Source organism: Rhinoderma darwinii (genome assembly GCF_050947455.1).
Source record: "Rhinoderma darwinii isolate aRhiDar2 chromosome 2 unlocalized genomic scaffold, aRhiDar2.hap1 SUPER_2_unloc_54, whole genome shotgun sequence".
NCBI lineage: Eukaryota > Metazoa > Chordata > Amphibia > Anura > Rhinodermatidae > Rhinoderma > Rhinoderma darwinii.
In genome coordinates, this window is record NW_027461723.1 from 205,637 (window position 1) to 217,646 (window position 12,010).

Below are 12,010 nucleotides of genomic sequence, written 5' to 3' on the forward strand. Positions count from 1 at the left end.
ACCATCATGTAAAATAAACTCATATGACTTCCTAACAAGCAAATGGTGCCATACCACGACACCTACATGGAATTTTGAAAAAAAAATATGTCTCTATTCCCAATACCTTCCTATGGGAAACTTACTAGATAAGACTTTTGAACATAACACAAGAATTGTTATCTTCAAATAAAGGCCTCCTCCTCCCCTTCAGCCTTTCCTCTCCATCTACAAAATTGGTGTCTTTACCAATCTTATGTGTCACTTATTGTAAATAGCAGCAAATACTAAAGTTCCTATAGCCTAGGACCTCATAATGCGGAAATCCAGTCAGTACAGAATTCTTAAAAAAATAGTTTCAAACCCCTGGCTATCAGATATCACATACTACTCTGGTACACAGAAGTAGAGACTGGTGACAAATTTACCAAAACCAAGTCCCTGTGGAGTCACTGGTTTCAAAGACTAAAAAAACACAGTGAACACCATCACTAAAATCAAATCAGGTGACTTCCTAACCAGCAAATGGCGCCATACTATGACACCTACACAGAATTTTGAAAAAAGCAGACCTCTTTATTCCCAATTCCTTTCAAGGTTATTGGTCTGTGGTATTTCTCCAAAACAAACATGATACCATCTCAGACCACACAATTTTACCTTGAGAGAGAGAGGAGCAATAACATAAGCATTACATCTCTCTTTATTGCCCTGACCAAATCCAGCTAAAGGGACCTACCCTAAGTTATTCCACTTCACATGAAGCACCAATATCCAAGGAGGGCCCAGCAACTGAACCAAACAAACCACTTCTGACCAGACATCTCCATTGGAAATTAGATGAACATAATGGAAATGACACAGTGATATGATAGCAATCTCACCATATTACCAATGTAACTATAATGATTTGAGGTACATCTAACTTCAATGTAACAGAATAACATATAAAATATAGTAAAATAATCTAGATAAAATCTCCATGATTATACACAGCCAATCAAAATCAAATGAGAGTACAACATTAACATGAAATGTGTGCAAGTATAAAACAAAATTGAAAACTATACCAAAAAAATCCCAACTTTTTTACAGTAAACAGGAAAACACAGAATTAATTCACCCAGAAGTGTATACCCCTTTACAAGCACTTTTTTTTTTACAAAATGTATTGATTCTATAGTACAACACATGATGGCTATGCATTGGAAAACGTACAAGGTCTGGATATCCTAAGTCTACACAATTTATCATCACATAAAAGCTCTCTAAATCTGCTTCAGTCCTGGTTCTTTATCTAAACATATGGCACCACTACAGGCATTGGCTTTAAGCCCAATATACATATGAGTCTCCAACCATTTGTAAAACAGCTCTTGGTATATTAGGTGAGTAAATAATGCTACTTCTATTATATTTGTCAGATAGTGGGTACATGAAGAATTTGGAAAAAAAGATAGCGAGCTATGGGAAACTTACTAGATAAGACTTTTGAACATAACAACACAAGAATTTTTATCTTCAAATAAAGGCCTCCTCCTCCCCTTCAGCCTTTCCTCTCCATCTCCAAAATTGGTGTCTTTACCAATTCTTTGCGTTACTTATTATAAAAATCAGCAGACAGTAAAGTTCCCATAGCCTAAGACCTCATCATCCAGGAAACCAGTCAGTCCAGAATTCTTAAAAAAAATAGTTTCAAATCCCTGCCTATGAGATATCACATACTACTCTGGGACAAATAAGTAGAGACTGGTGGCAAATTTAATCAAAAAACAAGTCCCTATGGAGTCACTGGCTTCAAAGACTAAAATAACATAATGAACACCATCATGTAAAATAAACTCATATGACTTCCTAACAAGCAAATGGTGCCATACCACGACACCTACATGGAATTCTGAAAAATAAATATGTCTCTATTCCCAATTCCTTCCTATGGGAAACTTACTAGATAAGACTTTTGAACATAACAACACAAGAATTGTTATCTTCAAATAAAGGCCTCCTCCTCCCCTTCAGCCTTTCCTCTCCATCTCCAAAATTGGTGTCTTTACCAATCTTATGTGTCACTTATTGTAAATAGCAGCAAATACTAAAGTTCCTATAGCCTAGGACCTCATAATGCGGAAATCCAGTCAGTACAGAATTCTTAAAAAAATAGTTTCAAACCCCTGGCTATCAGATATCACATACTACTCTGGTACACAGAAGTAGAGACTGGTGACAAATTTACCAAAACCAAGTCCCTGTGGAGTCACTGGTTTCAAAGACTAAAAAAACACAGTGAACACCATCACTAAAATCAAATCAGGTGACTTCCTAACCAGCAAATGGCGCCATACTATGACACCTACACAGAATTTTGAAAAAAGCAGACCTCTTTATTCCCAATACCTTTCAAGGTTATTGGTCTGTGGTATTTCTCCAAAACAAACATGATACCATCTCAGACCACACATTTTTACCTTGAGAGAGAGAGGAGCAATAACATAAGCATTACATCTCTCTTTATTGCCCTGACCAAATCCAGCTAAAGGGACCTACCCTAAGTTATTCCACTTCACATGAAGCACCAATATCCAAGGAGGGCCCAGCTACTGAACCAAACAAACCACTTCTGACCAGACATCTCCATTGGAAATTAGATGAACATAATGGAAATGACACAGTGATATGATAGCAATCTCACCATATTACCAATGTAACTATAATGATTTGAGGTACATCTAACTTCAATGTAACAGAATAACATATAAAATATAGTAAAAGAATCTAGATAAAATCTCCATGATTATACACAGCCAATCAAAATCAAATGAGAGTACAACATTAACATGAAATGTGTGCAAGTATAAAACAAAATTGAAAACTATACCAAAAAATGTCCAACTTTTTTACAATAAACAGGAAAACACAGAATTAATTCACCCAGAAGTGTATACCCCTTTACAAGCACTTTTTTTTTTACAAAATGTATTGATTCTATAGTACAACACATGATAGCTACGCATTGGAAAACGTACAAGGTCTGGATATCCAAAGTCTACACAATTTATCATCACACAAAAGCTCTCAAAATCTGCTTCAGTCCTGGTTCTTTATCGAAACATATGGCACCACTACAGGCATTGGCTTTAAGCCCAATATACATATGAGTCTCCAACCATTTGTAAAACAGCTCTTGGTATATTAGGTGAGTAAATAATGCTACGTCAATTATATTTGTCAGATAGTGGGTACATGAAGAATTTAGAAAAAAAGATAGCGAGCTATGGGAAACTTACTAGATAAGACTTTTGAACATAACAGCACAAGAATTGCTATCTTCAAATAAAGGCCTCCTCCTCCCCTTCAGCCTTTCCTCTCCATCTCCAAAATTGGTGTCTTTACCAATTCTTTGCGTTACTTATTATAAAAATCAGCAGACAGTAAAGTTCCCATAGCCTAAGACCTCATCATCCAGGAAACCAGTCAGTCCAGAATTCTTAAAAAAATAGTTTCAAATCCCTGCCTATGAGATATCACATACTACTCTGGGACAAATAAGTAGAGACTGGTGGCAAATTTAATCAAAAAACAAGTCCCTATAGAGTCACTGGCTTCAAAGACTAAAATAACATAATGAACACCATCATGTAAAATAAACTCATATGACTTCCTAACAAGCAAATGGTGCCATACCACGACACCTACATGGAATTTTGAAAAAAAAATATGTCTCTATTCCCAATACCTTCCTATGGGAAACTTACTAGATAAGACTTTTGAACATAACAACACAAGAATTGTTATCTTCAAATAAAGGCCTCCACCTCCCCTTCAGCCTTGCCTCTCCATCTCCAAAATTGGTGTATTTACCAATCTTATGTGTCACTTATTGTAAATAGCAGCAAATACTAAAGTTCCTATAGCCTAGGACCTCATAATCCGGAAATCCAGTCAGTACAGAATTCTTAAAAAAATAGTTTCAAACCCCTGGCTATCAGATATCACATACTACTCTGGTACACAGAAGTAGAGACTGGTGACAAATTTACCAAAACCAAGTCCCTGTGGAGTCACTGGTTTCAAAGACTAAAAAAACACAGTGAACACCATCACTAAAATCAAATCAGGTGACTTCCTAACCAGCAAATGGCGCCATACTATGACACCTACACAGAATTTTGAAAAAAGCAGACCTCTTTATTCCCAATACCTTTCAAGGTTATTGGTCTGTGGTATTTCTCCAAAACAAACATGATACCATCTCAGACCACACAATTTTACCTTGAGAGAGAGGAGCAATAACATAAGCATTACATCTCTCTTTATTGCCCTGATCAAATCCAGCTAAAGGGACCTACCCTAAGTTATTCCACTTCACATGAAGCACCAATATCCAAGGAGGGCCCAGCAACTGAACCAAACAAACCACTTCTGACCAGACATCTCCATTGGAAATTAGATGAACATAATGGACATGACACAGTGATATGATAGCAATCTCACCATATTACCAATGTAACTATAATGATTTGAGGTACATCTAACTTCAATGTAACAGAATAACATATAAAATATAGTAAAATAATCTAGATATAATTTCTCCATGATTATACACAGCCAATCAAAATCAAATGAGAGTACAACATTAACATGAAATGTGTGCAAGTATAAAACAAAATTGAAAACTATAGCAAAAAAATCCCAACTTTTTTACAGTAAACAGGAAAACACAGAATTAATTCACCCAGAAGTGTATACCCCTTTACAAGCACTTTTTTTTTACAAAATGTATTGATTCTATAGTACAACACATGATAGCTACACATTGGAAAACGAACAAGGTGTGGATATCCTAAGTCTACACAATTTATCATCACACAAAAGCTTTCAAAATCTGCTTCAGTCCTGGTTCTTTATCTAAACCTATGGCACCACTACAGGCAATGGCTTTAAGCCCAATATACATATGAGTCTCCAACCATTTGTAAAACAGCTCTTGGAATATTAGGTGAGTAAATAATGCTACTTCTATTATATTTGTCAGATAGTGGGTACATGAAGAATTTGGAAAAAAAGATAGCGAGCTATGGGAAACTTACTAGATAAGACTTTTGAACATAACAACACAAGAATTGTTATCTTCAAATAAAGGCCTCCTCCTCCCCTTCAGCCTTTCCTCTCCATCTCCAAAATTGGTGTCTTTACCAATTCTTTGCGTTACTTATTATAAAAGTCAGCAGACAGTAAAGTTCCCATAGCCTAAGACCTCATCATCCAGGAAACCAGTCAGTGCAGAATTCTTAAAAAAATAGTTTCAAATCCCTGCCTATGAGATATCACATACTACTCTGGGACAAATAAGTAGAGACTGTTGGCAAATTTAATCAAAAAACAAGTCCCTATAGAGTCACTGGCTTCAAAGACTAAAATAACATAATGAACACCATCCTGTAAAATAAACTCATATGACTTCCTAACAAGCAAATGGTGCCATACCACGACACCTACATGGAATTTTGAAAAAAAAATATGTCTCTATTCCCAATACCTTCCTATGGGAAACTTACTAGATAAGACTTTTGAACATAACAACACAAGAATTGTTATCTTCAAATAAAGGCCTCCTCCTCCCCTTCAGCCTTGCCTCTCCATCTCCAAAATTGGTGTCTTTACCAATCCTATGTGTCACTTATTGTAAATAGCAGCAAATACTAAAGTTCCTATAGCCTAGGACCTCATAATCCGGAAATCCAGTCAGTACAGAATTCTTAAAAAAATAGTTTCAAACCCCTGGCTATCAGATATCACATACTACTCTGGTACACAGAAGTAGAGACTGGTGACAAATGTACCAAAACCAAGTCCCTGTGGAGTCACTGGTTTCAAAGACTAAAAAAAAAACAGTGAACACCATCACTAAAATAAAATCAGATGACTTCCTAACCAGCAAATGGCGCCATACTATGACACCTACACAGAATTTTGAAAAAAGCAGACCTCTTTATTCCCAATACCTTTTAAGGTTATTGGTCTGTGGTATTTCTCCAAAACAAACATGATACCATCTCAGACCACACAATTTTTCCTTGAGAGAGAGGAGCAATAAAATAAGCATTACATCTCTCTTTATTGCCCTGACCAAATCCAGCAAAAGGGACCTACCCTAAGTAATTCCACTTCACATGAAGCACCAATATCCAAGGATGGCCCAGCAAGTGAACCAAACAAACCACTTCTGACCAGACATCTCCATTGGAAATTAGATGAACATAATGGAAATGACACAGTGATATGATAGCAATCTCACCATATTACCAATGTAACTATAATGATTTGAGGTACATCTAACTTCAATGTAACAGAATAACATATAAAATATAGTAAAAGAATCTAGATAAAATCTCCATTATTATACACAGCCAATCAAAATCAAATGAGAGTACAACATTAACATGAAATGTGTGCAAGTATAAAACAAAATTGAAAACTATACCAAAAAAATCCCAACTTTTTTACAATAAACAGGAAAACACTGAATTTATTCACCCAGAAGTGTATACCCCTTTACAAGCACTTTTTTTTTTACAAAATGTATTGATTCTATAGTACAACACATGATAGCTACGCATTGGAAAACGTACAAGGTCTGGATATCCTAAGTCTACACAATTTATCATCACACAAAAGCTCTCAAAATCTGCTTCAGTCCTGGTTCTTTATCTAAACCTATGGCACCACTACAGGCATTGGCTTTAAGCCCAATATACATATGAGTCTCCAACCATTTGTAAAACAGCTCTTGGAATATTAGGTGAGTAAATAATGCTACTTCTATTATATTTGTCAGATAGTGGGTACATGAAGAATTTGGAAAAAAAGATGGCGAGCTATGGGAAACTTACTAGATAAGACTTTTGAACATAACAACACAAGAATTGTTATCTTCAAATAAAGGCCTCCTCCTCCCCTTCAGCCTTGCCTCTCCATCTCCAAAATTGGTGTCTTTACCAATCTTATGTGTCACTTATTGTAAATAGCAGCAAATACTAAAGTTCCTATAGCCTAGGACCTCATAATCCGGAAATCCAGTCAGTACAGAATTCTTAAAAAAATAGTTTCAAACCCCAGGCTATCAGATATCACATACTACTCTGGTACACAGAAGTAGAGACTGGTGACAAATTTACCAAAACCAAGTCCCTGTGGAGTCACTGGTTTCAAAGACTAAAAAAAAAAACAGTGAACACCATCACTAAAATCAAATCAGATGACTTCCTAACCAGCAAATGGCGCCATACTATGACACCTACACAGAATTTTGAAAAAAGCAGACCTCTTTATTCCCAATACCTTTTAAGGTTATTGGTCTGTGGTATTTCTCCAAAACAAACATGATACCATCTCAGACCACACAATTTTACCTTGAGAGAGAGGAGCAATAACATAAGCATTACATCTCTCTTTATTGCCCTGACCAAATCCAGCAAAAGGGACCTACCCTAAGTAATTCCACTTCACATGAAGCACCAATATCCAAGGAGGGCCCAGCAACTGAACCAAACAAACCACTTCTGACCAGACATCTCCATTGGAAATTAGATGAACATAATGGAAATGACACCGTGATATGATAGCAATCTCACCATATTACCAATGTAACTATAATGATTTGAGGTACATCTAACTTCAATGTAACAGAATAACATATAAAATATAGTAAAATAATCTAGATAAAATCTCCATTATTATACACAGCCAATCAAAATCAAATGAGAGTACAACATTAACATGAAATGTGTGCAAGTATAAAACAAAATTGAAAACTATACCAAAAAATCCCAACTTTTTTACAATAAACAGGAAAACACTGAATTAATTCACCCAGAAGTGTATACCCCTTTACAAGCACTTTTTTTTTTACAAAATGTATTGATTCTATAGTACAACACATGATAGCTACGCATTGGAAAACGTACAAGGTCTGGATATCCTAAGTCTACACAATTTATCATCACACAAAAGCTCTCAAAATCTGCTTCAGTCCTGGTTCTTTATCTAAACCTATGGCACCACTACAGGCATTGGCTTTAAGCCCAATATACATATGAGTCTCCAACCATTTGTAAAACAGCTCTTGGAATATTAGGTGAGTAAATAATGCTACTTCTATTATATTTGTCAGATAGTGGGTACATGAAGAATTTGGAAAAAAAGATAGCGAGCTATGGGAAACTTACTAGATAAGACTTTTGAACATAACAACACAAGAATTGTTATCTTCAAATAAAGGCCTCCTCCTCTCCTTCAGCCTTTCCTCTCCATCTCCAAAATTGGTGTCTTTACCAATTCTTTGCGTTACTTATTATAAAAATCAGCAGACAGTAAAGTTCCCATAGCCTAAGACCTCATCATCCAGGAAACCAGTCAGTCCAGAATTCTTAAAAAAATAGTTTCAAATCCCTGCCTATGAGATATCACATACTACTCTGGGACAAATAAGTAGAGACTGGTGGCAAATGTAATCAAAAAACAAGTCCCTATAGAGTCACTGGCTTCAAAGACTAAAATAACATAATGAACACCATCATGTAAAATAAACTCATATGACTTCCTAACAAGCAAATGGTGCCATACCACGACACCTACATGGAATTTTGAAAAAAAAATATGTCTCTATTCCCAATACCTTCCTATGGGAAACTTACTAGATAAGACTTTTGAACATAACGACACAAGAATTGTTATGTTCAAATAAAGGCCTCCTCCTCCCCTTCAGCCTTGCCTCTCCATCTCCAAAATTGGTGTCTTTACCAATCTTATGTGTCACTTATTGTAAATAGCAGCAAATACTAAAGTTCCTATAGCCTAGGACCTCATAATCCGGAAATCCAGTCAGTACAGAATTCTTAAAAAAATAGTTTCAAACCCCTGGCTATCAGATATCACATACTACTCTGGTACACAGAAGTAGAGACTGGTGACAAATTTACCAAAACCAAGTCCCTGTGGAGTCACTGGTTTCAAAGACTAAAAAAAAAAACAGTGAACACCATCACTAAAATAAAATCAGATGACTTCCTAACCAGCAAATGGCGCCATACTATGACACCTACACAGAATTTTGAAAAAAGCAGACCTCTTTATTCCCAATACCTTTCAAGGTTATTGGTCTGTGGTATTTCTCCAAAACAAACATGATACCATCTCAGACCACACAATTTTACCTTGAGAGAGAGGAGCAATAACATAAGCATTACATCTCTCTTTATTGCCCTGACCAAATCCAGCAAAAGGGACCTACCCTAAGTAATTCCACTTCACATGAAGCACCAATATCCAAGGAGGGCCCAGCAACTGAACCAAACAAACCACTTCTGACCAGACATCTCCATTGGAAATTAGATGAACATAATGGAAATGACACAGTGATATGATAGCAATCTCACCATATTACCAATGTAACTATAATGATTTGAGGTACATCTAACTTCAATGTAACAGAATAACATATAAAATATAGTAAAAGAATCTAGATAAAATCTCCATGATTATACACAGCCAATCAAAATCAAATGAGAGTACAACATTAACATGAAATGTGTGCAAGTATAAAACAAAATTGAAAACTATACCAAAAAATGTCCAACTTTTTTACAATAAACAGGAAAACACAGAATTAATTCACCCAGAAGTGTATACCCCTTTACAAGCACTTTTTTTTTACAAAATGTATTGATTCTATAGTACAACACATGATAGCTACGCATTGGAAAACGTACAAGGTCTGGATATCCAAAGTCTACACAATTTATCATCACACAAAAGCTCTCAAAATCTGCTTCAGTCCTGGTTCTTTATCGAAACATATGGCACCACTACAGGCATTGGCTTTAAGCCCAATATACATATGAGTCTCCAACCATTTGTAAAACAGCTCTTGGTATATTAGGTGAGTAAATAATGCAACTTCTATTATATTTGTCAGATAGTGGGTACATGAAGAATTTAGAAAAAAAGATAGCGAGCTATGGGAAACTTACTAGATAAGACTTTTGAACATAACAACACAAGAATTGCTATCTTCAAATAAAGGCCTCCTCCTCCCCTTCAGCCTTTCCTCTCCATCTCCAAAATTGGTGTCTTTACCAATTCTTTGCGTTACTTATTATAAAAATCAGCAGACAGTAAAGTTCCCATAGCCTAAGACCTCATCATCCAGGAAACCAGTCAGTCCAGAATTCTTAAAAAAATAGTTTCAAATCCCTGCCTATGAGATATCACATACTACTCTGGGACAAATAAGTAGAGACTGGTGGCAAATGTAATCAAAAAACAAGTCCCTATAGAGTCACTGGCTTCAAAGACTAAAATAACATAATGAACACCATCATGTAAAATAAACTCATATGACTTCCTAACAAGCAAATGGTGCCATACCACGACACCTACATGGAATTTTGAAAAAAAAAATATGTCTCTATTCCCAATACCTTCCTATGGGAAACTTACTAGATAAGACTTTTGAACATAACAACACAAGAATTGTTATCTTCAAATAAAGGCCTCCTCCTCCCCTTTAGCCTTGCCTCTCCATCTCCAAAATTGGTGTCTTTACCAATCTTATGTGTCACTTATTGTAAATAGCAGCAAATACTAAAGTTCCTATAGCCTAGGACCTCATAATCCGGAAATCCAGTCAGTACAGAATTCTTAAAAAAATAGTTTCAAACCCCTGGCTATCAGATATCACATACTACTCTGGTACACCGAAGTAGAGACTGGTGACAAATTTACCGAAACCAAGTCCCTGTGGAGTCACTGGTTTCAAAGACTAAAAAAACACAGTGAACACCATCACTAAAATCAAATCAGATGACTTCCTAACCAGCAAATGGTGCCATACTATGACACCTACACAGAATTTTGAAAAAAGCAGAACTCTTTATTCCCAATACCTTTCAAGGTTATTGGTCTGTGGTATTTCTCCAAAACAAACCTGATACCATCTCAGACCACACAATTTTACCTTGAGAGAGAGAGGAGCAATAACATAAGCATTACATCTCTCTTTATTGCCCTGATCAAATCCAGCTAAAGGGACCTACCCTAAGTTATTCCACTTCACATGAAGCACCAATATCCAAGGAGGGCCCAGCAACTGAACCAAACAAACCACTTCTGACCAGACATCTCCATTGGAAATTAGATGAACATAATGGAAATGACACAGTGATATGATAGCAATCTCACCATATTACCAATGTAACTATAATGATTTGAGGTACATCTAACTTCAATGTAACAGAATAACATATAAAATATAGTAAAATAATCTAGATAAAATCTCCATGATTATACACAGCCAATCAAAATCAAATGAGAGTACAACATTAACATGAAATGTGTGCAAGTATAAAACAAAATTGAAAACTATACCAAAAAATCCCAACTTTTTTACAATAAACAGGAAAACACAGAATTAATTCACCCAGAAGTGTATACCCCTTTACAAGCACTTTTTTTTCCAAAATGTATTGATTCTATAGTACAACACATGATAGCTACGCATTGGAAAACGTACAAGGTCTGGATATCCTAAGTCTACACAATTTATCATCACACAAAAGCTCTGAAAATCTGCTTCAGTCCTGGTTCTTTATCTAAACCTATGGCACCACTACAGGCATTGGCTTTAAGCCCAATATACATATGAGTCTCCAACCATTTGTAAAACAGCTCTTGGAATATTAGGTGAGTAAATAATGCTACTTCTATTATATTTGTCAGATAGTGGGTACATGAAGAATTTGGAATAAAAGATAGCGAGCTATGGGAAACTTACTAGATAAGACTTTTGAACATAACAACACAAGAATTGTTATCTTCAAATAAAGGCCTCCTCCTCCCCTTCAGCCTTTCCTCTCCATCTCCAAAATTGGTGTCTTTACCAATTCTTTGCGTTACTTATTATAAAAATCAGCAGACAGTAAAGTTCCCATAGCCTAAGACCTCATCATCCAGGAAACAAGTCTGTCCAGAATTC